The sequence below is a fragment of the Lactuca sativa genome, chromosome 8 (assembly GCF_002870075.4).
Source record: "Lactuca sativa cultivar Salinas chromosome 8, Lsat_Salinas_v11, whole genome shotgun sequence".
Lineage (NCBI taxonomy): Eukaryota > Viridiplantae > Streptophyta > Magnoliopsida > Asterales > Asteraceae > Lactuca > Lactuca sativa.
In genome coordinates, this window is record NC_056630.2 from 153,664,885 (window position 1) to 153,692,366 (window position 27,482).

The 27,482-nt window shown below is 41.9% G+C and overlaps 1 pseudogene; it reads left to right on the forward strand.

Annotated features, from left to right (window-relative positions):
- The first annotated feature begins 511 nt into the window (after positions 1-511).
- Positions 512-2,828, forward strand: LOC122195425 (carbamoyl-phosphate synthase small chain, chloroplastic-like; annotated as a pseudogene).
- Positions 2,829-27,482: the final 24,654 nt, after the last annotated feature.

Consider the following 27,482-nt stretch of genomic DNA (forward strand, 5'->3'; position numbering starts at 1 on the left):
AAAAATTCCAATGTATCAATTTTTGTAAGCCCCGAAACCATAATTACTAATTTTTATGTTGAGTTGCATTCATAAATTAAGTTATCTCTCTTTGAGAATGTATAATATTAGGTCAAGAGTTCTCTATAACTTTTTCAGCTGGCAGTGTGTCTTGTCTACGGAGTTGTTTCTTTTTCACTTAATGATTTTAATTAAGGGGTTAAGCAATTAATCTATAAAGGAAAAAAAAAAACTAGATTAATGTATTAAGGCACCAATCAATAACTCATTTCCCTTCTTCTTTTTCCTCCCAACTCTCTCATGCTAAAATTGATAATATTCTTAATGTTAAAGAATATTGTGAATTTTTTTTGTTGAAATGTAAGGGTAAAATGGTCATCTAATCTTATTTAGATGGTTTAATTGGTTTAGAAAAGAAACAGATGTTATGTATTTTCTATACTATACATCATTTCTCAACCGGGTATTTTTTCCATACATGACTTGATAAGAAAAAGAAGAAACAACCGATATGGAATGGGATCGTAACTCCAACAAAAGACATGGTGACACTTTTCATGTGAGTTTCTTTTATAAATGGACCCAATCACTATAATGACATCCAAACACAACAATTTATTAAATCCCTGTTTAAAAATGAAAATGAAGGTTGTGGCATATGACTTTGGAATCAAGCACAATATATTGAGGTGATTGGCATCTTACTGGTGTAAAATCACGGTTGTTCCTTCAACATGGCCAGCATCTGAGACTCTTAAAATGAAACCAGATGGGGTACTTTTCAGCAATGGACCAGGTGATCCTTCTGTTGTACCTTATGCTGTTGAGACAGTGAAGGCTATTATCGGAAATGATCCTGTTTTTGTGATTTGCATGGGACATCAGTTGCTTGGTCAGGCCTTGGGTGGGAAGACATATAAAATGAAGTTTGGTCATCATGGAGGAGATCATCTGGTTCGTAACCTCAGAAATAGAATTGTTGAGATTAGTGCCCAGGTATTATATACAGTATAATTATTTTTATTAATAAATATTATTAATTAATGGGGGGGATACATTTGTTGCAGAATCACAATTATGCGGTTGATCTGAATGATGGAAGTTGTGCAGTCAATTCAGATTCACTACTATCATGTATGTAAATTAACACACTTTTTAAATGTTTATTTTACTTATTGTTATATATACTACTATTATCGATGTTGGAGTAAGTGAATCTTTTTGTGGTAATTGCAGCTTGCCTTCTTCACTACGTACAAGAAAGGTGAAAGCCCTAGAAGAGTTGACATGGGTGAGTTAGATATTTAGTTCTTGGGAATTCTGGATCCCACTCTATTGTTTATGTTAAGCAATTAATTTCATCGATTTGTTTATTATAGCATTTTCTCTATTACAAGACTTTACTTTAAATTTATTTGGGTAGATATAAAAAAAAAATACTTGCTATAAAACACAACGTTGCTTTTTATTGCATTGAATATGAATATGATGCAGGATTATGGCATTGATTTTGATGACAAGACACATCCCGTGAAGGCGTTTCGATGCGGATGTGGCAGCATGTTCTGTCGAAACAATAAACATCCTAACACTAAGTAATCTCTATTCTCTAATCTCTCTACCTTTTTGTTGTAGGATGGATATAATTATATATATTGAATATGGAAAGTTTTGTTTTTTGTGTTGTAAACACTTAAATCTGTTATTTGTTCTGTTGTGTGTGTTGTTGCAGGACACAGAAGAAGAAGATACACTTAAAGTTAAGATCCATTTTGAAGTGATGTTGTTTCGTATCTATCTTATGTATTGTACTACATGTAATAACCAAAAGTCAAGGGTTATTTTAGGTATTTTCGTAGACTTGTTTTTTTGTACCATACAATACAATAAAATCCATAAAAAACATTACAACTTTGAATCTCAACTTTCACTTTATTTCTTGTATGTGGTTTAGTTTGTGTGCGTATTTTATTTTTATTTCTCTGACTGTGAAGCTGACAAAAAAAAGGTAAACTGCATCATCTGAATCTGAATTAACTAGGCTCATGTGCGTTAGCTTGCATGCATCATGTAAATCACAATTATAAATGGAGTGGAAGTGACTCATGTGAATCTGAATGATGGAATCTGTGCAGGTCTTGCCTTCCCTCAACAAAAGCTCATCTCTTCAATACCATCTGGAAGCTTCTCCTGGACCCCACGATTCAGACCTTGGTAATATTCCATGCCTTTCTTTCTTATCATTCGCAAGTTGCAACAACTTTTACAAATTAAGACCTTGCAAAATAACAACTAAAAATAATTCCTTATCATTGTACTTGTATTGCTTTGTGTATTATGTCACCCTACTTTCATTTTTTCCTATCACAAGGTTGTACTTAAAATACCCTATTATAACAATGTCATTCAGATACTAAGGAAAAAAAACTAGAAGTACAATGGCACAATAAAAAAAATGAAAGTAGGGTGCTACAATGGCTTATGTGGTTACTATTTTTCTTGTTCTTGAATCTAGATCAGGTTGGTTTCACACTTTTTGATGCTAATCTTTCAATAAAATCCAAGCATGTTTGGTGGGTTGAATGGAATGGAAAGGAATTACATCTTATTTATGAAACCCGGATTCTTGTTTTAATATTTTATACAAGTATGGGCTGTATTGAAGCCTGGATTCTTGGCGAAAGGTATTTTACTACATTTGTATTAAATTTTAATATTTTATAACATAGATTGATGATGCTTGAAGCCTTTTTGAATACTAATGTGTTGATGATGAAAACAGGTATCATGTGGAAACAGAAGAAGTGTATTACAATTTTTTGACATGATGTTATTGGATGAAATTGATTGTTTTGGATATATTTGTTTCCATATTTTTGTATTATGCGTAAATGAGTATTGTAAAGACGTGTCGAAAATGTATATCGTAAATGGTTGCTATAGTTTATGACATGCAAATGCGTGTCATCTTCTTTTATGACAGGGACTTTAATGATACGTAATGCGTGTCCTAAATGCACGTCGTAAGTTTATGACATGCAAATGTATTTCATCTTCTTTTATGACAGGGCCTTCATTGACACGCAATGCATGTTGTAAACGCGCACCATAAATGCGTGTTGTAATTGCGCATCGTAAATGCGCTTCGTAAATAGACGACGCACAAAACCGTGTCGTCTCTCATTATGACAAGGCCTTCCTTGACACGCATTTGCGTGTCGTCTGAGCGTTTTACCTGTTGAGTGCTGTTGACCATGCTGAGCACGGGCCGTGTCAGTTGAGTGCAAATCAACACGGGCCGTGTTCGACCGAAAAACCAATTTTTGGCAGTTTTTCCTATCTTTCATATTACGGGTTGAGGGCCATTTTTACAAACACACATCAAATCAGACCATATTTTGAGAGGGGATTTCGAAGGTTTTTGCAAGGGTTTGATTAGTAATCATTTGGAAACATTATTTCTAGTATTTGTAAGTTGTAATTGCACATTATTTCCATCTTTATTCTTGTTTGATTTGTTCTTAGCCATGTGTGGCTAAGAAACCCTAGTTTCTAGTTCTTGTTCAAAACATGTTGATTGCTTGACTTGAAGCATATGATTTGATGTTTGATTTGTGATTCTATTCTAGTGATTATGTTTTTGTTTAAACTAGCACCCTTAAATTAGATTTGTGTTTGATTGGCCGCTTTCATGAATTGAATTTTTGTGCAGTTAATTAACTTTTAGGGCACCCAATCGTTCTATTAAGTTAATAATTGGTAACGAGCAATAAGTTTCACTACTAGAAAAACAGCCTTTTACGAGGCTCATTGCGCGTCGTAAAATGCTCAGACGACTCGCAAATGCGCGTCAAGAAAGGCCCTGTCATAAAGAGAGACGACGCGCATTTACGACGCGCATTTATGACGTGTGGTTATGACACGCAATGCTTATCAAGGAAGGCCTTGTCATAAAGGCAGACGACACGCATTTGCATGTCGTAACCTTACGACGCGCGTGTTTATGACACACAATGCGTATCAAGGAAGCCCCTGTCAAAAAGGCCATGTCATAAATGAAGATGATACAGATTTTTGCGTATCATAATTTTAAATGTTCTAAAAAAATATATTTATATATTTATTAATTTTTAAATTAAATTTGCATTTAATGTCTCATAATAGAAATAAAATATCATATACAAAAAATACAATCCATTGCATAAAATTTAATGTCTTACAATTCTATTTCTTATAATATCTAAATTTGCATCTAATCTACTTTGTACATCAAATTCTAACTAAGTAAAGTTGCATGTTGCCTTTCATAATTCTTTAAGACTAATGCTCCAAGCAGCTAATTATATGGATAAACAGTTGTACATTGGCCCATCTCACTCAAGAATGACTTAGCCAAATTCAACTCCAAGTCTTTACTGCATCTTGCTGATAATGCTGCAAGATTTGAATCAAGTGGCTTCATATTCCTTTCTTCCATCAACTTTACCTGATGTACAAAATACACGAAACAAACTACAAGGTCTTTATCCACTAAAATCAACAAAACATACAAATTGCAAATAAGAAATAAAACCTCAAATTTTGTTGCATCAAAGTTCAAACACATACCCACAAAGAACACTAGTTGTCCATGGAACAACCTTGCGATATTCTGCCCACACATCTTTGTATTTCTGTGCACATCTGGATTCGTCTCTTCTCTCTCGCCAGATCAGTAGAATCAGAAGATAAATTGGATAAAAATATGGAACTGGAGAACGGCAATCACATGCTTCATATTATAATATCATATACAGTAGTTGAGTTTTCAAGTCAAAACAAATAAATTTAAATTTAAGTAGAATGGTATAATAAATAAATAAATTTAAATTGTTGAAAATTTACCTAATCCCACAGGGTAAGCTAAAGGATAGTGCCAATAACAGATCTCCAAGGTAATTGCAGTGCCTTGCTATTCCCCTTCATAAATAATAATTAAAAAATATATTATTGTGCATTTAAAAAGGTAGTAGGAATGAAACAAATAATGATTAGAAACTAAAATACTGATGAAATTGAAAACACATAAACATGAAGCATTATTTCATAAAAGTTGAAGAAATTTCTTCAAACATTTTTATGAATCAACTCAAACTACAAATAATCTATGTAGGGGTATTTTCAAAGATATTGTATTAACGTCTATAAAAGTATAAATATACCATGGTTGAATCCTATGTGATAAACCCTTTGAAAGGTCACTACATAACGGAACACGTACAAGACCATAACTGTAAACAAACAAGCACATAGTTGTATTGACAAGAATGGATTGTATTCAAATGGAAAGATAACCAGAAAGCTTCATATTAGCAAATGAAGTTCTTCGTATCCAAGCTAAACAACCAAAATAGCAAAATAACTACTTCTAGAATTATGGGTTGAGTTGGGTTAGAGTAATAAACATGGAGATGTTTGTGTTGTGAAAAGACATAAATATCCTTTTCTTTGTTACCTGTTGAGTTGGGTTAGAGTAAAGTCCAGACTAACCCATATAAGCCTTCCTTCTCCTATCTTCCACTTTTTCGGCTAGTGCTATCTGTTGGAATTTTAGTAAAATGCTCTGTATTTGTCACAAAAAAATATATGTTTCTGATAAATCACCATAAAAAAAATATATCATATAAAGTATTTATGATATTATAGATATACCCCTGAATCAAATGAGATAGTAAGTTATTATATTCAAAAAAAACTACTGATGTATTTTCCCTTTTTGTACATATGACATGCTTAACAAAAAAAGTAAGATAACTTGATAGGTAGTAAAACAGAGAGAGAAGATTTGTAGCGTAAAGAAATAATAGATCAATGGAAAGTAATGAATGCTTGATAAAATAAAGAAGATAACTGAATGATTGTATTTCTAAGCAACCAAAATCATAAACCAGGGAATGTCCCCTTCTCTCTATCACGAATGATACTGAGAGCCACACTACAATTCTTACACCTCACACATACCTGACCTCACAACACTCCTTTCTTTTTATTCTCATTTCTCTCTCCTCTGACAAACTTGTAGCCACTTTTCTCAAATGACTGTTTTGCCATTCTAGAGTATACCCGCATTACTCTTGTTTTGGGAACATGTTGTGCTAGTATTTCCTCATCTCTACCAGAACTTCTTAATAAACTTAAGAGCCTCCGCCTTAACATATTCAGCTTTATCCTCATCCCCATGTGACTTCTCAAATTTAAGATACTTCTTAAATAAAAACTACAAAATCCAACAAATATATATAAATCATAACCATATAAGTAAAAAAATAGAATCAACAACAATAACTAAGGCACCTTCATCTTCTTAACTAGAAGCTCTAAGCATATAGTTCTTAAATAAAAATTTCAATGTCATTTGAAATATTTTTACCACTGCATCCTCTGGTGGGAACCCATATTTGTTTTCTAAGTTAAAGTATGCAACCCAAACATGCAGCTTCTCTGACTCTTCTCTTATATTAATTGTCCTTAACGCCCTAAACAACAATCAACAAAACTGTAAATTTATATAATTTTTGTAATCAACTATGATAAAGCTACTATTTGGGGAGCTTCTTATCAGCTTCTCATAATCATCAGTTGTTCTTGGAATATCTTTCTGCAGTAGTCTCTCCTCTGCAGCCCGAATTTTGCTTTCCCTGTTACAAAAAAGTTAAAATTACGATATTTCCCTGTTTGTAGTGAGAGATTATTAATTATTAATTATTAAATATTAACCTATGTGAATACCTTTCATCTGTTTCTTTCTTTTTTGTTCGTTTACTTTTGTTTTCATTCTTTTTAGGTTTTTTTTTCATCAAGAGGCTCTGGAATTTGAGCTTGTTCTTCCTCCATGGGTGACTCATCCGCTTCTTCATCTAAAGTGACTTCAAGAGGAAGAACAGAAGCCCTGGATTCCACTTTAGCTAATGCTGGATGATTCCCGTTTCAGAATGGAATCAGTGATTCCGGGGTCGCGGTTGGAATAAGATTGTCTGATTCCGAATCTGAATCTGAATCAGAATTATGAATTTCTTGTGTTTGATTATTGAAATATGATCCCTTCATTCCTAAAGAGATTCTTTGTCTCTCTTCATCAACCTGTCAAATGAAAAGGCAAGGGTATATTAGACAAATCACTACATGCCTAGCAAATTGGATATTTATTTTTTTTACATGCATAGAAAAATGTTATTTAATATTTATACTTTCAATGAAATGAATGTAGGATTATTATATTATATAATATAATAAACACATCAACTTACTAATTTAGATTGATCAATTTCAATAGGCAAACCAAAAGACTCAATTCGATTCACTCTTCCACTTATAATTTCTCCAACATTGAGGCATGTATATGGTTAAATTTGTTGGCATTTAAGAAACAAACCTCTTGAGAAGAGTGAGAAGGTTGTTGAACATTTCAATTGTACTTTGTGGTTAATTGGAAAGGTGACATGCGCCCATCACTCTCACGATAAAAGTGTATCGCCCCGTCTTTGGTATGATGCTTTCGTGGTTTTTTATTTAGAAGTTTTATTGAGGGACTCGGCGAGTCTATGGCCTGACTCATCGAGTAAGGTCGAGTTTTCGTGCACGTGTTAGTTGGCGACTCGACGAGTCCATATTCGGGACTCGGCGAGTCTGCCTGTCTGGAAGAAACCCTAAATCCCCGGGTTGCTCACTATTTAAGCAATGCTTTGTGCCCCAAACTCGCCTCCTTCACCCTTAGAGAGCTGTGAGAAAACCCTAATCCATCCCTTGTTGGTTTTAAGTGCTTTTGTGTGGATTTTGAAGGCTTGAAGAAGAAAAAGAAGAAAGGAGCAAGGAGAAGAGGTGTGGAGTAAAGATCCAAGGGCAAAATCAGAGTTCATTGAGGTATTTCTCGGGTTCCTTCTGTTTTATGCTTTAAATCTCCATTAGAAATCTTCTAGGGCTAGTTTGATGCATTTTCTAAGCCCTATAGTTGTATGGATGCCTTTATGAGACGAGATATCCCTAGATCTGTTCATTTAGGAGTTGTAGAGCCCGAATCTGTTGCCTTTTTGGAGATGCCTTGCATAAGAACCCTAGATCTACTCTTTTAAGTGCCTTTTTAGCATATATCTCCTTTTTCATGTGTAGGCACACGTAAAGTTGGAAACTTTATGTGGTGGATCAGCTTATTGGACTCAGATCTATCATTTGTATGCGCTGGATTCAAGCAGAATCGAGTTTAGGGTAGTTGCATGGATGTGACTCGGCGAGTCGGAAGAACGACTCGGCGAGTCAAGTCGCGAGTCCCGTTTTTTTTCCCTTTCTGAGTGTTGTCGAGTGGAAGCCTGTGAGTACTAGAGTGGACTCAGTGAGTTGGAGAGCAGACTCAGTAATGGAGGGACTCGACGAGTTGTTCATACAACTCGGCGAGTCCAAGGCAATCTTCTTAAGCTCAAGAACAGCTCGTCGAGTTGTTCATATGACTCGGCGAGTCGGATGCAGATTGTCTGAGTTCTTGGATCGAGAGAGTACTCGTCGAGTCGATGCCATACTCGACGAGTAGCCACGAGTGGGGTTGTGAAATGAGAACTAGAGACTCGGCGAGTTGGCGGCCCAACTCGGCGAGTTGGCGGCCCAACTCGGCGAGTCAGGTCAACTGTGGGTTGACTTTGACCAAGGGTAAAAGAGTCATTTTACCCCAATGTAGTGTTTAGTATTTGATTGAGTGTGTTTATGGACTTGTAGCCGGGGAGATACCGGAGCAGCAGCAGTTAGCTTCCAGAGCCATTCATGCAGTAGCCAGTTCACGAGGTGAGTTTCCTTTCAGTAGGAACGGGTCTAAGGCCACAATACCGGCCCGCTTAGCTAGCAGTCAGCTTCGGGCCTCGATCCGATGTAGTAGATTAGTATGTTTGATGCCTTCGTGGTTCAGACAGGATTTATGTGTTTATGCCAGTTGATATGTTTATGCTATGTTCAGTCAGCTTCGGACTTCGGTCCGATGTAAGGGACAGAGGTCCAGTCAGCTTCGGGCTCCGGTCCGATGTAGGGGACGTAGGTCCCAGCCAGCTTCGGACTTTGGTCCGATGTCTCAGTCAGCTTCGGACTTCGGTTAGATGTCCTAGTCAGCTTCGGACTCGGTTCGATGTAGGGGACGAAGGTCCCAGTCAGCTTCAGACTTCGATCCGATGTTCCAGTCAGCTTCAGACTTCGGTCTGATGTAGGGGGCAAGGCCTCGGTTAGCCGGACTTCGGTCCGATGCAGTGGGCAAGGCCCAATATGTGCTTTATATGTTATTGTGTGGTATGTGGTAGTTTGGGGGAGCTCACTAAGCTTCGTGCTTGCAGTTTCAGTTTTGGTTTCAGGTACTTCCACAAGCAGAGGGAAGAGCTCGAGATGATGACATCGCACACACCACAACTACAGTTTTTATCCTGGGAGTTGATCAGCTATCTTAGATATGTTTTGATACAGTCATGACACCGTTTTCTCATTTGTATTTTAGTATGGTTTTGAGATTTGCAACGCATTTTTTTATTATGATATACTCCGTTTTATGATTTTGGTTATATTAAAAATGAAATTTTCGGGTCTTATTTTTGGGTCGTTTCAAGTTGGTATCAGAGCCCTGGTTTGAGGGATTCGGATACACCTCCGGGTGCATCTGAACTCAAACTAAGGGAAAGATAAAAAGATTTTCAAAAAGAAAAATGTTTTCGAATGAGATTTTGGAAAAGCACTTAGAAAAAAAAGAATTTTTAAACAAAATAAGGGTGTGGTGCGTGCGATCAGCCGAGCTCAAGTAAGTACTCCCAAATTACCAATACAAGTTTTATTATTATGATTAATTGTTCCAGTTTCAGTAGAATAGCATGCTAGTATAGGACTAAGGATCTAGGAGGATGCCTTATGTGCCTGCTATATGTGTTACAACTTTATGAGAATTGCATGCTAGTATTGAGTAGACAGCAGTAGGATAGCCTGTTTAGGTTATGCCTGGTAGCGCGAGCTTAAGATTGTATGCTAGAGTAGCTTCTCGTTATGAGAATAGTTTTTCCTGAGTATGTTTCCCTTATCCGAATGCTGCTTGCTTTGTGCTTTGTGGGACTCTGAGTGGTGGGAGTTAGCCATTAGGTGAATACGCTACATCACATGTGATCAGGGTTGAATAATCTCTGAGTGCTGGATTTGGCCCTATTGCGCAGCTCTTGTCTGAGTCCAACCGTTGTAGGGACGAGTCTTTTACTCGAAGGATTATCCGAGCCTCATCGCATGTGATGGTATTCAGGTGGTGGCTAATCAGCATTACAAGGAGGCCTTCGGCAGCTGAGGACTGGTATGAGTGGACTCAGCGATTTCCCTAGGGCAAGCCTAGGATGGGAGTAGCAGAGATCAGTAGTAGTAGAAGTGACTTGGTGGAGTCAAGGCGGTTCTTGAGGAATGTACGGATAGATGTGGAAGGTAGTATGGGCCCGTACTACTGAAAGCAGAGGATCCGTACTCGAATCAAGGAAGGCCGAGACAAGACCAGGAAGCTAGTAGTAGTATCAATGATCCCTTGAGATATTTCAGTTTTCTGATATTGCTATGATGTGTTTCAGAATGGTGGTTTTGCGTCCGAGGACAGCAGCCGGCAGTGGAGGTGTCGGGGAGGGATCAGGATCAGGCTCGGGGAACGAGCACATGGATGAGCAGACCAGAGAGTTTCTTTCTTCAGAGATTACTCGTATCATTTTAGAGCAGACTCCTGTGATCTTCGGTTCGATCAAGGAGGGTATCCTAGAGCTGATGGATGAGAGATTGGGCACCTTTTGTGCCGAGGTGGCGGCCATGATGGGGTCGCACACACTTACATTCAGGGAGTTCAGGGCATGTGGAGCTCCAGACTATCACGGGGCGCGGGACCCCATAGCGAGTACTAGATGGTTGGCGGATGTGGCCAACGCGTTCCGCACTAGCAGGTGTCCCGAGGGGGACAAGGTCAGATTGGCGTCCTGTCTTCTGAAGGACAGGGCACGGGATTGGTGGGAGGAGGTCGGACATACCATCGGAGATGATGCAGCATTGGATGCCATGACCTGGGCTGATTTCTCTACCAGGTTCAGGGCGGAGTTTGCACCAGTTATTGAGGTGCAACAGTTAGCCAGAGAGTTTCAGGACCTCACCCAGACTACAGAGACTGTGGCAGAGATCACCGCCAAGTTCAGGGAGAGGGCTCTTCTTGTTCCTCAGTATGCAGCCGATGAGGAAATGAAGAAGGCCCGATATCATGAGATGTTGCGGAGCGATATCCGCCAGTTTGTGAGCCGGTCCAGCTGTAAAACGCTGGACGACATGATTGCTAGGGCTCGAGAGAGGGAGATTGATCTCGAGATGGAGAAGAAGAGGAAACCGAAGGCGGTTTCGGGTTCAGGAGGTTCGGGCAAAAAGCCCAAGGTTTCAGATCACAGGTCCAGGTTTCAGCCGAGCCATAGTCGATGTGGCAGGTGTGGGAAGATGCACGATGGGGTGTGCAAGGCAGGGAGTTCCGGCTGCTTCAAGTGCGGTCGAACTGGGCATTTGAGCAGGGATTGTACGGCCCCTACTACTGCCGTTGCAGCATCAGATCTGATTTGCTTTCAGTGCAATCAGAGGGGGCATAAAAAGTCCCAGTGTCCGAGTTTAGCTGCAGTAGGGAAGGTGGCTGCACCTGCCCCTGCTACCTTGAGGATTACAGATGGCCGGTAGGGCCGGGCTGAGGCGCCAGTGGCGAAGAGTAGAGCGTTTCAGATGACAGCAGAGGAGGCGCGAGCGACTCCTGATGTGGTGACGGGTATGTATCTTCCCTTCATCTCTTTATTTTATTGATTGATTATTGCTTATGATTGTATGTTTTATATAGGGTCGTTCTCTGTGAACACGTCATTTCTGCTATGGTATTATTTGATTCGGGGGCTACCCGATCATTCGTATCGCTTGCGCTTAGCAAGAGATTTAGCAGAGCTCCAGGGGAGCTGGATTGTCCACTAGAGGTTGAGATAGCAGATGATAGGACCGTGAGGGTCGGCAGAGTGCATAGAGGGTGTTCTCTTCAGTTGTTTGATGAGCAGTTTTCGGTGGACCTGGTTCCTATTCCCCTGCGAGGGAATAAGGTTATTGTGGGCATGGATTGGCTAAGCCCCAATGGGGCGGTGATTGATTGTGAGCTTCAGCTAGTGAGGGTTCGCACTCCCAGTGGGGGAGAGTTAGTGATTCAGGGTGAGAGGCCACAGCGCGGACTGACCTTTTGTTCCGCCGCAAGGGCGAGGCGCTATTTTCAACAGGGTTGCGCTGGTTATGTAGCTTATGTCTTGGATGCCCGGGAGAAGGGCAAGACGACAGTGGATGATGTTCCGATAGTGCGAGACTTCCCGGATGTATTTCCCGAGGATTTACCAGGGATACCTCCTGAGAGGTAGGTTGAGTTTAGGATCGACCTGATTCCTGGTGCGGCTCTGATAGCCAAGGCACCGTATCGCCTAGCTCCCCCTGAGATGCAGGAGTTGTCTACGCAGCTGCAGGAGCTGCTAGACAAGGGTTTCATTCGGCCGAGCAGTTCGCCTTGGGGAGCGCCGATCCTGTTTGTGAGGAAGAAGGATGGGTCGCATCGTATGTGTATAGATTACCGGGAGTTGAATAAGGTGACGGTGAAGAACCGTTACCCACTTCCGAGGATAGATGATTTGTTTGACCAGCTTCAGGGAGCGTCTTGGTTCTCCAAGATCGATCTACGCTCCGGGTATCATCAGATGCAGGTTAGGGATGAGGATGTGCAGAAGACTGCTTTCAGGACCAGGTATGGTCATTATGAGTTTGTGGTGATGCCATTTGGGCTCACCAATGCCCCAGCCGCGTTCATGGATCTCATGAATCGCGTGTGCAGGCCGATGTTGGATCAGTCAGTGATAGTATTCATAGATGATATCTTGGTGTATTCCAAGACGCAGGAGCAGCACGAGGAGCACCTGAGGGAGGTGCTGGAAGTTTTGAGGAGGGAGAGACTTTTCGCAAAGTTCTCCAAGTGTGAGTTCTGATTGCGCGAGGTGCAGTTCCTTGGTCACCTCGTCAACCAGAAGGGTATTTTGGTGGATCCGGCCAAGATAGAGGCCGTGATGCAGTGGGAGGTCCCGAAGTCTCCATCTGAGATTCGGAGCTTCCTAGGGTTGGCAGGGTATTACCGGAGATTCATTTAGGATTTCTCCAAGATAGCAGTGCCGCTCACCCGACTGACCAAGAAGTCGGTGGTATTTCGTTGGGGGCCTGAGCAGCAGGCAGCGTTTAAGACCCTCAGACAGAGATTGTGCGAGGCTCCGATCCTTACCTTGCCAGAGGGAGTAGAGGACTTCGTAGTCTACTGTTATGCCTCAATCACAGGTATGGGAGCAGTGTTGATGCAGCGAGGCCATGTAATAGCTTACGCCTCGAGGCAGTTGAAGCCTCACGAGGCTAACTATCCTACCCATGATTTAGAGCTGGGGGTGGTTGTGTTTGCCCTCAAGATTTGGAGGCATTATCTTTATGGGGTCCGTTGTACTATCTACACGGATCACAAGAGTTTGAGGTACCTTATGGATCAGCCGAGTCTGAACATGAGAAAGAGGAGGTGGTTGGATGTGCTGAAGGATTATGATTGTGAGATCCTTTACCATCCAGGGAAGGACAACGTGGTGACCGACGCCCTAAGCCGCAAAGTGTCGGCAGCCCCTATCAGAGATTTGTGTTTGAGGATGACAGTGATTACTCCGTTGTTGGAACGGATCAGGGAGGCTCAGGTCGAGGGCCTCAAGGAGGAGAGGCAAAAGTGTGAAAGGATAGTGAGCTGAGTAGCTTCGTTTGATTATGACAGTCGAGGATTCTTGACACTTCACGGGATAGTGTGGGTACCGTACTGGGGAGGAGTACGTCAGGTGTTGATGGACGAGGCTCATAAGTCTCGATTTTCTATCCATCCAGGGGCGACGAAGATGTATAGAGATCTTCGACCCGATTATTGGTGGCCCTGCATGAAGCGGGATGTCGCTTGGTATGTTGAGAGATGCCTGACCTGCAGGAAGGTCAAGGCGGAGCACCAGAGGCCTCACGGCAAGATGCAGCCGTTAGACATTCCCGTGTGGAAATGGGAGGACATCACCATGGATTTTATCACCAAGCTTCCCAGGACCGCACGAGGAGTGGATTCGATATGGGTAGTAGTGGATCGGTTGACGAAGAGTGCTCATTTTTTCCCGATCCAGGAGAGTATATCAGCAGAAAAGTTAGCCGATATCTATGTGCGTGAGATCGTGGCACGTCATGGAGTGCCGGTATCAGTAGTGTCAGACCGAGATGTCCGTTTTACATCCAGATTCTGGAAGCGGTTTCACGACGAGATGGGTACTCGTCTTCATTTCAGCACCGCTTTCCACCCTCAGACAGACGGGCAGAGCGAGAGGACGATTCAGACTCTCGAGGACATGCTCAGGGCATGTGTTCTAGACTTCGGTGGCAATTGGGATACGTATCTTCCGTTAGCGGAATTTTCGTATAACAACAGTTATCATGCGAGCATTGATCGACCTCCCTTTGAGATGCTTTATGGGAGGAAGTGTAGGACCCCGATTTGTTGGGGCGAGGTCGGTCAGCGAGTCGTTGGGAGCACAGAGGTGGTGCTCAAGACGACCGAGTTGATTTAGCAGGTCCGTAGTAGACTGCAGACTGCGCAAAGTCGGCAGAAGAGCTACGCCGACAGGAGGCGTTCAGACTTGGAGTTCCGGGTGGGCGATATGGTCCTCCTGAAGGTCTCACCCTGGAAGGGTGTCATTAGGTTCCGGAAGAGGGGCAAGCTGGGCCCCAGGTTCATTGGTCCCTTCAGGGTTTTAGCCCGAGTGGGTCGTGTTGCTTATCGGTTGGATCTTCCTGTAGAGCTTAGCCAGATCCACAACACTTTCCGTGTTTCTCAGTTGAGGAAGTGTTTGGTGGATGATTCAGCAGTTGTTCCCCTAGAGGATATTCAGGTTAATAGCAGCGTGAATTATATTGAGAGGCCGGTCGCGATTCTGGACTGGAAGACAAACACCTTGAGGAACAAGGCAATTCAGTTAGTGAAGGTGCAGTGACAGCACCGGAAGGGGTCTGAGTGGATGTGGGTGACTAAGGAAGAAATGAGAGAGCATAACCCGGAGTTATTTGCAGATTCAGCCGTAGCAGACTTCGAGGACGAAGTCTGAGACAAGTGGGGGAGAATTGTAACGCCCCGTCTTTGGTAGGATGCTTTCGTGGTTTTTTATTTAGAAGTTTTATTGAGGGACTCGACGAGTCTATGGCCTGACTCGTCGAGTAGGGTCGAGTTTTCGTGCACGTGTTAGTTGGCGACTCGGCGAGTCTGCCTGTCTGGAAGAAACCCTAAATCCCCGGGTTGCTCACTATTTAAGCAATGCTTTGTGCCCCAAACTCGCCTCCTTCACCCTCACAGAGCTGTGAGAAAACCCTAATCCATCCATTGTTGGTTTTAAGTGCTTTTGTGTGGATTTTGAAGGCTTGAAGAAGAAGAAGAAAGGAGCAAGGAGAAGAGGTGTGGAGCAAAGATCCAAGGGCAAAATCAGAGTTCATTGAGGTATTTCTCGGGTTCCTTCTGTTTTATGCTTTAAATCTTCATTAGAAATCTTCTAGGGCTAGTTTGATGCATTTTCTAAGCCCTATAGTTGTATGGATGCCTTTATGAGACGAGATATCCCTAGATTTGTTCATTTAGGAGTTGTAGAGCCCGGATCTGTTGCCTTTTTGGAGATGCCTTGCATAAGAACCCTAGATCTACTCTTTTAAGTGCCTTTTTAGCCTATATCTCCTTTTTCATGTGTAGGCACACGTAAAGTTGGAAACTTTACGTGGTGGATCAGCTTATTGGACTCAGATCTATCATTTGTATGCGCTGTATTCAAGCAGAATCGAGTTTAGAGTAGTTGCATGGATGTGACTCGGTGAGTCAAGTCGCGAGTACCGTTTTTTTTCCTTTCTGAGTGTTGTCGAGTGGAAGCCTGTGAGTAGTAGAGTGGACTCGGTGAGTTGGAGAGCAGACTCAGTAATGGAGGGACTCGACGAGTTGTTCATACAACTCGGCGAGTCCAAGGCAATCTTCTTAAGCTCAAGAACAGCTCGTCGAGTTGTTCATATGACTCGGCGAGTCGGATGCAGATTGTCTGAGTTCTTGGATCGAGAGAGTACTCGTCGAGTCGATGCCATACTCGACGAGTAGCCACGAGTGGGGTTGTGAAATGAGAACTAGAGACTCGAAGAGTTGGCGGCCCAACTCGGCGAGTCAGGTCAACTGTGGGTTGACTTTGACCGAGAGAGTTGACTTTGACCAAGGGTAAAAGAGTCATTTTACCCCAATGTAGTGTTTAGTATTTGATTGAGTGTGTTTATGGACTTGTAGCCAGGGAGATACCAGAGCAGCAGCAGTTAGCTTCCAGAGCCATTCACGCAGCAGCCAGTTCACGAGGTGAGTTTCCCTTCAGTAGGAAGGGGTCTAAGGCCACAATGCCGGCCCGCTTAGCTAGCAGTCAGCTTCGGACCTCGATCCGATGTAGTAGATTAGTATGTTTGATGCCTTCATGGTTCAGACAGGATTTATGTGTTTATGCCAGTTGATATGTTTATGCTATGTTCAGTCAGCTTCGGACTTCGGTCCGATGTAAGGGACAGAGGTCCAGTCAGCTTCGGGCTCCGGTCCGATGTAGGGGACGCAGGTCCCAGCCAGCTTCGGACTTCGGTCTGATGTCTCAGTCAGCTTCGGACTTTGGTTCGATATCCTAGTCAGCTTCGGACTCGGTTCGATGTAGGGGACGAAGGTCCCAGTCAGCTTCGGACTTCGGTCCGATGTAGGGGGCAAGGCCCCGGTTAGCCGGACTTCGGTCCGATGCAGTGGGCAAGGCCCAATATGTGCTTTATATGTTATTGTGTGGTATGTGGTAGTTTGGGGGAGCTCACTAAGCTTCGTGCTTACAATTTCAGTTTTGGTTTCAGGTACTTCCGCAAGCAGAGGGAAGAGCTCGAGATGATGGCATCGCACACACCACAGCTACAGTTTTTATCCTGGGAGTTGATCAGCTATCTTAGATATGTTTTGATACAGTCATGACACCGTTTTCTCATTTGTATTTTAGTATGGTTTTGAGATTTGCAACGCATGGTTTTATTATGATATACTCCGTTTTATGATTTTGGTTATATTAAAAATGAAATTTTCGGGTCGTATTTTTGGGTCGTTTCAAAAAGTGAGCATAATAGCTTGCTGGATCAAACAGTTGCTGAACCTGTAAGTAATTTTCTCAAAAAAATCATTTTTTTAATTAATTAATTAATGGATTATAAATAAATAAATAAATAAGGGTTGTAGGGTCTTACTACAAAGCTTGGGGCACGAGAAGCATCGAATGCCTGAGACTCGGTGTTTTCAAAAGATGCAACTTGGCTTCCAATCATTGGTGGCATGAACCCAAAACTGAAGTTTGGATTTGGTGATGTATGAACAGCTGGGTATTGATGACTTGGAGTAGGGAGTGCAGAAGAAGAAGAAGAAGAAGAAGAAGAAGAAGAAGAAGAAGTCTCTTGTTTCGACTCTCTGTACTCGGGTCCCGCATTCAATGACATGTCACCTTCCGTTGGTAAATTCTTGGGTACATTAGATGAAGATGTGGTAGGGCGTTCAAGATGATCCTCCTCTCCATCAACATTTTCATTTCTGAACAAATAAAGTACATACATTTATCAGAAAATGTTGTCTACTCCAATATGAAATACAACCTAAGTAACAGAAACCTGGATTGCATTTGATCCTCTATAGTTTCATCAGCCTCCTCAGATGCTTCAAACGTCTTTTCACTCACGGTCACAACCACATAACCATTTGAGTTTGAGGGGGTTTTATTAAAACCAAAAATGGCATCAAAACTCCCAAAACAGAAGTCGAGTTTTTCGGCTTCAGGAACATGAAGGTGATTTGGGATAATGTCATGTTTATCATCTGAAATGTGGGACTCCTTCAGCTTCTTCTCAAGTTCATCCTCCTATGAATCAAGATTAGTGGAGGATGTAGAAGAAACTCTTGTTGGAGTATGAGCTTCAACTGGAACCACAACCACAGGCACCTTAATTGACCTTTGACTTTGAGCAATTGGTTTTGGTTTCCATTCCATGCTAGGACCAACTGTAGGAAATCACAAACAAGTTTATCATTAAGTTCTACTGTTTCACTTCTAATAAAAGCATTCAGTTAAAAGTTAAGGTATCATTGTCTTGATACCTTTTTGAGGTCCAATTGCTTGTTGCATCCTATTATTATAATTTGATGAAGGACTGGAAATGGAAAAGGAGACATGAGAAGATGAGCCTGGTCGTGAAGATGAATCTGAAACCACATTCTTCCCCACTCCCTGAAGCTCACTGGGTCCCACCTTCCCTTGCTCAGAACCAGTTGTCATGTTTAACCATTCATAAATACAATTAATTTACATAAAATAAAAAATAATTTCAAATACAAAACAAGATGATAACAAAATGGTGATTAAATAAATTAAAAAAAAAAAGGTTCTCACAAGAAGTCGATTTGATCCCAAGAGGGGTCTCTTGAATTTGTTCAACTGCAGCTACTTTACTCCCAACCTCACGTCTAACAGTACCCACAGACAGCCGTGAATCTTGTGATGGCATCAAAATAGGATCTTTTTCGGACAAATATACCCCTGGTGAAGATTAGCAATCTGAATAAACATTATTGTATTCTCTTTAGGTATATTCATATTACAATACAAGTACACACAAGTGATTCCTACATGATTATACAGGCACAAACAGAAAAACGTACAAGCTTCCACGTTTTTAAGCATACTGAAACCATAATTACACAACTGCTTACATTGAGAAGCCAACCCCTCCCGTTTTCCCCAATGTCAAAGTAAAACACCTGAAGAAAGAACCCTAATCAGAAAGGTAATTGGACAGATATGAAGGTTATTTGAAAGAAAAATCTATGATAATTGTTAAAAAAAAACTAGGAATGTCAATGCACATTTTGCAGAGTAATAAATATGAAAGCGTATGTATAGTATGTGTAATGTGTAATATAATAAATTGCCTTGCTATCAAGCTGAAGTTCCTTGCTAGAAATATCTTGGTCATCAGAAGGGATGTAGTAGTTGAAGATATCAAAGAACCAAGAGATTCCATTGAAAGGTATGATTATGGTGAACCTTGTCGCCGATATCTTCTCCGAAATCTTCAAGTAACGACCGCGTGGATTCTCCTTGAGATCAAAGTAAAACAGCTTATGCTCCACCTGTAACGTCTTAGAGAACAACTCCACGTCATTCCCACCGCTTCGTGCACCTCCGTTGCCGCCCAAGTTAAACTCCATCTCCCCTTACGTCTTCTCCTGCACCTCCACCTGTAACGTCTTAGACAACAACTCCTAGTTGCCCCTTACGTGTTTTGAACCAGGCGAGAGGGATGAGATGGAAATACGAGAGTGAGATAGAAAAAATTAGGGTCGGATTTAGGAACCCTAAATCATCGGCTCAAATTGATGACTGGAAGGTAAGAACCCTAAATCCTAAACTCATAGGGTCGAATTAAGAGTGTAAGAAATTGTTGGAACCGAGAATTAGGTTTTTGGTGGAGGTGATGGATCGAGGAATTGAGGAAGCCATGGATTAAGACGAAGGCCCTAATTCGAAGAGGCGGGGAATTTTTGGGATGAATAGGCGGGTGTTAATTTTTTGGATTTTATTTTTCCGCCTAAAAACGCGTGTTTCCTTAAAAAAATATAAAGAGACACAGTTACACGACACACATTTTTTTATAGGTGCCTTCCGGTTTTTTTTCTGACACTAATTTTATGGTACGCAAAAATGCATGTCCTCTATCCTTCAAATTTTGGGAATCTAACATTAATTTTTAGGGCACGCACAAATGTGCATCCTCTATCATTGTGTGTCATTAATTGCGCATCGTAAAAGGCTATTTTTCTAGTAGTGTTTTCTTATTGTAAAATATATATCACATGTTTTCACACTTCCGAGCGTATGAGAAGAAATGAACATTGTTGGGAAGCTTGTACAAAACTTAATGCAATTTTTCAATACAATCTAAGAGCATGTTTAGGTTGAATTAGTGAAGCCAGGTCTAGTAAAAGAGCGTATTTTGGTTAGATAATTTGGCAAGCGAGAGGTATTAGAGTGTGTTAATATCTACCAACTTAGAATAACAATCTTGAATTACATCAAGTCATAATCAAGTTGAACAACAACATTGAGAACTAGAACTGGAAGCACTTTTACAACTTGTTTACAAATCTATTTCATTTTCTGCATGTTCCAAAGTTGATTGTTATTTTATTATTTCACTTTTGCAAATAAATCCCCCTTCTTGTGATCAAAGTACCTTGCGTAAAGAGATATAGACTTTTGTCCCGTGTCTCAGTGGTTCGACCCTGCTTGCCTTGTGCTACTTTTTAGTTCATTAAAGCAGTGTAATTGGAGTCTATTGTACCCCTTTATTTGTTGGGTTTGACACGCCTAACAGCTGGGTCTTTAGATAGGGTGACGTGTATGAGGATATCAATTGATTATCCGCTTTTGGGATTGATCAGGGAGGCTTAGGCCGAAGGAGTTTGGAAAGAGAACTGGAAGAAAGAGAGGATCAGAGGTGAGATTGCCAGATTTTTCATGGATAGTCGAGGGTTATTGACCCGATGTGGTCAGGTCTGGGTTCTAGTTTCTGGTGGGATTAGGAAAATTGTGCTGGAGGAGGCTCATAAGTCTCGTTTTTTCTATTCACCCTGTGACCACCAAGATGTATCGGGATTTGAGATTGGGCTATTGGTGGCCGTGTATGAAGAGAGAGATAGCCTGATATGTTGAGAGATGCATGATCTGCAGGATGGTCAAGGTTGAGCATCAGAGGCCCCATGACAAGCTGCAGCCTCTGGAGGTTCCTATGTGGAAATGAGAGCAGATTTCGATGCATTTTATCACCAAGTTGCCGAAGACGGCAAAGGGTTTTGATGCTATTTGGGTCATCGTGGATCGATTGACCAAGAGTGCTTACTTTTTGGCCATTCGGGAGAGTTCCTCTACTAAGAAGTTGGCCAATGTGTATGTTCACGATATCATTGCTTGCCATTGGGTTCCGGTATCCATTGTTTCAGACTGTGATGTTCGGTTCGCCTCTTGTTTTTGGCAGAAGTTCCATGAGGAACTGGGCACGAGGTTGCACTTTAGTACTGCTTATCATCCGCAGACCGACAACCAGAGTGAGCAGACGATACAGACCCTTGAGGATATATTGCGGGCCTGTGTTATCGATTTCGATTGGAGCTAGGACTCCTACATGCCTCTTGCGGATTTTTCCTACAACAACAATTATCACCCCAGCATTGGTGCTCTGCCTTTCGAGCTCTTGTATGGGCGGAGATGTTGTACCCCGGTTTGTTGGGGAGAGGTTGATTACAGAGTTATGAGGCAGACCGAGATTGTCCTCCAGACCATAGAGCTCATTCAGCAGATCAGGCAGAGACTGCAAACCACTCAGAGTCGACAGAAGTGCGATGCTGACCGGCGCCGATCCGTGTTGGAGTTTAAGGTCGGCGACATGGTATTACTGAAGTTCACACTTTGGAAAGGTGTGATACATTTAAGGAGGATGAGAAGTTGGGCCCCCGGTATATTGGGCCTTTTTTGGATGATTGCCAAGGTTGGCAAGGTTGCTTACAAATTGAATCTTCCTGAGGAGCCCAATCAAATTCACAACACTTTCCATGTTTTGCAACTGCAAAAGTGTGTATTGGATGAGGATGCGGTGGTATCCTTGGATGATATTCAGGTCGATGAGTTGGAGACTCAGGATAGGGAGGAGGCCGAGTCTCAGAGGATGGATCGGCGGCCGACACAGTCTCAGTCAGCAGCCAAGCGGGCCAAGTCCGCTGATACGAGATCTGGAGGCCAGAAGGGCCGCACTTGTGGGAAATGCCGCAAGGGGCATGATGGGGTCTGAGAAGTTGTCCGATGTGTATGTTTGCGAGATTGTTGCTTTCCATTGGGTTCTGGTCTCCATTGTTTCAGACTGTGATGTTCGGTTCGCCTCCCGTTTTTGACAGAAGTTCCATGAGGAACTAGGCACGAGGTTGCACTTTAGTACTGCTTATCATCCGCAGACCGACGACCAGAGTGAGCGGACGATACAGACCCTTGAGGATATATTACGGGCCTATGTTATCAATTTCGATGGGAGCTGGGACTCCTACACGCCTCTTGCAGAGTTTTCCCACAACAACAATTATCACCCCAGCATTGGTGCTCCGCCTTTCGAGCTCTTGTATGGGCGAAGATATCGTACCCCGACTTTTTGGGTAGAGGTTGGTTACAGGGTTATAAGGCAGGCCGAAGTGGTCCTCTAGACCATAGAGCTCATTCAGCAGATCAGGTAGAGACTGCAAACCCCTCAGAGTTGGCAGAAGTGCTATGCAAACCGACGCCGATCCGAGTTGGAGTTTCAGGTCGGCGACATGGTATTACTAAAGTTCTCACTTTGGAAAGGTGTGATACATTTCAGGAGGAGGGGAAGTTGGGCCCCCGGTATATTGGGCCTTTTCGGGTGATTGCCAAGGTTGGCAAGGTTGCTTACAGATTGAATTTTCCTTAGGAGCTCAATCTGATTCATAAGACTTTCCATGTTTTGTTACTGTGAAAGTGTGTATTATATGAGGATGCGGTGGTATACTTGGATGATATTCAGGTCGATGAGCACCTGAAGTATTTTGAGAATCCAGTATCTATTGTGGAAAGGAAGATGAAGGTCTTGCGCAACAAGAAGATACCTTTGGTAAAGGTATGATGGCAACATCAGAGGGGCTACGAGTGGACCAGGGAGTCGGATGTTGAGATGCGGGAGCATTATCCAGAGATGTTCAGCGAAGCAGACTTCGAGGATGAAGTCTAGTTCAAGTGGGGGAGAATTGTAACACCTTGATGCTCAAATACTTCTAAATTCATCCCTATAATTCTATTTGATGTCATTTTGGTCCAAAAGTCCAAGCAGTTATGCTTTGAATCCCTAGAGGCAATTTCATAAATATGGTAGGAAGAGTACGTCATGCTTAGATGTGTGTATATTGGGCGTACACTTATGTACGCGGGTCATACTAGCTTCAGGAGGAAAACCCTAATTTTTTGGGTTTAGGTAATATTTAAGCAACATTATGTCTCATCTTCCTTCACATTTCCAGCCTCCACATCCTTTGAGACGTTTTTGCAAACCCTATCCCTCTTAGTGTGTGTTTTGAGCTTAAGAGTGTGTTGTTGGTGCGTTGAAGGAGGAAGAAGGTGCACTGAGGAATCTTGAAGTGGAAGGAAGCTTGTGGATCTGGGATCTTTGCGTTCTTAAGAAGGTCCAGAAGGTATAAAGTCCATACATTGATGTCTTGGTTGTTAGATCCCATTTTTGGTTGTTTTATGTTGCTTTTCTTGTCCCAAAGGTTCCATCTTGTGCTTGGCTTTTTCTTGTCATTTTGAGCTGACCTTTCAAACCTTAGGAAGGGTCCTTAGCCATAAAAATGAAGTCCCATTGGTTACAATTGCTCCATGCATCCTGTATGAGATCTTAATGCATTATGACCTTGTATTAAGCTCTTATTAGTCATGTGAAGTCATAAAGTTGGAAACTTTATGACTCTAGGGTGTGTTTTGGTCATGGATCTGAAATATAGGTTAAGTGCTTAAGCCATTAAGCACTAAATGGAGTTTAGAAGTTGCAAGGGTATGCCTCGCGTACATGGGAGTATGCCTCACGGACTCGGTCAACCACCCCAATGGTGGTCTTCTCCGAGGCTTCGCGTACGCTAAGCGTTCCTCCGGAGTACGCCCCATGTACTCGTATGGGTCAGCCTTGTTGAGTTGACTCGGCTGATTTGACTCAGTTGACAAAGTGAGATTGACCGGTTGACTTTGACTTTGACCTTAACCAAGTTTGACCTTAAGGGTATTTTGGTTCTATTGGTATTTTGATGGAATTCGTCACTTGGTGGAAATAGGTATCGGTTAGAGAGCTGAGATTCGGAGTTAGACCTCATAAGTTCTGTTCAGTTTGTGAGGTGAGTTTTTGTTGTTGTACTTTTGGGTCGAAGGCACCAAGGTCGACCCCTTTGGATTGTTATCCTGGTTTATCGCATGTTTGTATGTTGTAGTGATCTGTTAGATCTATATCCTGGTATGTAGGATGATGCTATGCTTAGTGATTTGTTAGATTTGTATGACTGTTAGTATATGCTATCTAGGGCTTGATATGATATATGTTAATATGTGATGGTATGTTGGGTTAAGGTGGTCCTGCTATGTGCTCAAGGCCAAGAGACCCAGGACGTCCCGGATAGACTGCAGGCCAGTGGGGCATACCTATTAGACCGAAGGCCCGTAGAACGTTCCAGATAGGCTGAAGGCCTGGTGAGGCGTACCAGTCCAACTGAAGGTTCTGTGAGCGTACTGGATAGACTATAGGTTGGTGGGGGGGGGGGTTCCAATCAGACTGAAGGCTGTGTATGCATGTTGTTTGCTGTTATTATTATGTTTATGTGTTGTGTTGTTACTTTAGGGGGGACTCACTAAGCTTTGGTCTTAAAATTTTGGGTTATGTTTCAGGTACCTCAGATGACCACGGGAAGGTGAAGGCATGATGGTACACTTCCTCGTGTTTTTGATTTATGATTTTGGGAAAACTCTGATATTAAACATGTTTTGAAAAATATATTGTAAACAATGATGATTTGTGGATTGATTTTTAAAGTTAAAACCCTTGAACCATGATATGTCCAGGATATTGTTAGTGTTTAGTGATTGACTTTCCACATGGGCTTTTGGGTAGGTTTTATTTGAGCCGTTCAGATGGTGTGGTTTACCATTTTTTTATTTAATATTTGGTTATCCCATTGATTCAGAATCTCTCTGATCATGTGGAAGTGTGTAGACAAAGAAAGAGTATCTTGAACAATTTTTTATTAATGAAAAGTGTTAAAGGCAATTGCCAATTTTGGAGAAATGGATGGGGGTTGTTGGAACTGGGGGCGACCTATTTGAGGCGTTCAAGAAATGTGACAACTCATGTAGTTGTTTGAATGCTTGGGTGAGGTTTATTTGTATGATTCAAATGATACGTGGGTTTGGAACATTAGAGATGATCGGAATTTCACATATATTGATGCTAGAAGATGGAGTGATGAGACCATTCTCCCTAGTTCAAGTATGACTACTAGATGGAGCTCTTTTATACCTAGAAAAGTAAATATCTTCATATGTCGTCTTCTTCAGGTATGACTACTAGATGGAACTCTTTTATACTTAGAAAAGTAAATATCTTCATATGTCGTCTGATGGGTGATAGGATTCCTATGAGATTAAATATGCTGATCATTGAAATGGATGTTCCTACTATTCTTTATCCTATATGTACATTTTTTATCCTATATGTGCATTGGAGGTTGAGAAACTTGACCCCTTGTTTGTAAAATGTGAAGTTATTGCTAGGACTTGGAAGGCTATATTTAACTGGTTAGAGATATCTAAACAGCTTGTTTTGATTGTTAGAGTTTTTTTGGCTCGTAGTGTAACGCCCCGATTCTCAGGTATTACATTATGACTTTAATCTTTTCATAAGTGCAAGGTCTACTCGATGAGTTGGATTCCCTGACTCGTCGAGTAGCAGCGGGCTTGGGCCACGTGTTTAAGTGACCTACTCGCCGAGACCAAGTTAGGACTCGATGAGTAGGAGCTGGAGGATGAAACCCTATTTTCTGGGGTTTTGCACCCTGTTTAAAGGATCATTAGCCTCCTTTAGCCCCTTACAGCCTCTTGAGAGTCCATCAAACCCTAATTCGTGTGTGTGCTCAATTATTGTGTGTTTTATGATTTGGAAGGTGGATCTTAGTGAGAAGATCTTGGAGTGCAAGTGGCTAGAAGCAAGGAACATGTGGGGATCTGAAATCTACCTCAGTTGGCATCTTTTGAAGGTATTAAGTCGTTACCTTGACCTTATTTCATTCTAGATCTCTTTTGGTTAAAGATTAGGGCTTTTCTAGCATATTAAGAAGCTATTCTTGGGTATGAGCTAAGATCTGAAGTTGTAACCTCAGATCTGAACTCTCTTTGGTCTCTAAGTCCATAAAGCTTTCAGCTTTAGCAAGTACGAATCTCTCCTTAAGTGTAAAACTCCATTGCAAGCTTGGTTTTGACATTATAAGCCTTGCATGCACGTAAAGTTTGCAACTTTACGTGATAAACATGCCTTGGGAAGTTGGATCTGCAATATGGAACCTTTAAATGGCTTAAAAAGCATCTAAATGGATAATGGACTGAAGGGAATCGGCGAGACCGATGAAGATTATCGTGCAAGGACTTCTGCATGGACTCAGCGAGTCACTGGGGTGACTCGGAGAGTCAACTAGGGTTTTCCAGACTTTTGGACACGCTTGAACTCGGCGAGTTGCAGGAAATCTCGACGAGTCAGTGGGGGGGATTTCACGACTACTCGAGTTCTGGAAGGACACGACGAGTCAATGACTGCACTCGACGAGTCGGGTCAACATGGACTATTAACCTTGACCGTTGACTTTGACCTTGACCAAGGTTTAGCTAATTGACTTCTGGGGCATTTTGGGAAATTGGAAATATATGAGTATGGTTCTATGGTGAATATAGGTGGTGGAGTTTGTGGCGATGATCCGAGAGTTTGAGCTTATCTTTCGAGTCGATAGTTGCGAGGTGAGTTATCCTCACTATACTCAAAGGCCTAAGGCGCCAAGGCCAACCCTTTTGATTGTTATCTGAATATGTTATGCTAGTATGATCTGTTAGATTGGTATCCTGGTAGATAATTTGATATTATGTGATATGTGGTATGATCTGTTAGATCAGTATCCTGGTAGATAGGATGGTATTATGTGTTATGTGGTATGATCCGTTAGATTAGTTTGTTGTCTATAGACTGTTATGTGATTATCTGTTATATGTGCACATGTTTGTTTGGCAGTTGAGGCTTATCTGCTTTGTGCGAAAGCCAATAGACCTGGGCATTCCAACCTGTTGGTTGTGGACCGTGACTATTCCATCCCGAGGATGATTGGACTCATAGTATGTGGTCATTCTAACATGTTGGTTGTGGGCTTGGGGTATTCCATCCTGAGGATGATTGGACCCATAGTATGTTGGCATTCCAACCGGATGGTTGAGGGCCTGGGGTATTCCAACCCGATGGTTGACTGGACCTATAGTATGTTGTTTACGATTATATGTGTATTATTGTGTGTGTGGGTATTTTGGGGGAAATCACTAAGCTTTCAGGCTTACAGTTTCAGTTTATTGTTTCAGGTAAATCAGGGGATCGTGGCAAGGCAAAGGCGTGATCGTACCGCTCCTCACTTTTTATGACTTTGTTTGTAGGAGACTCTA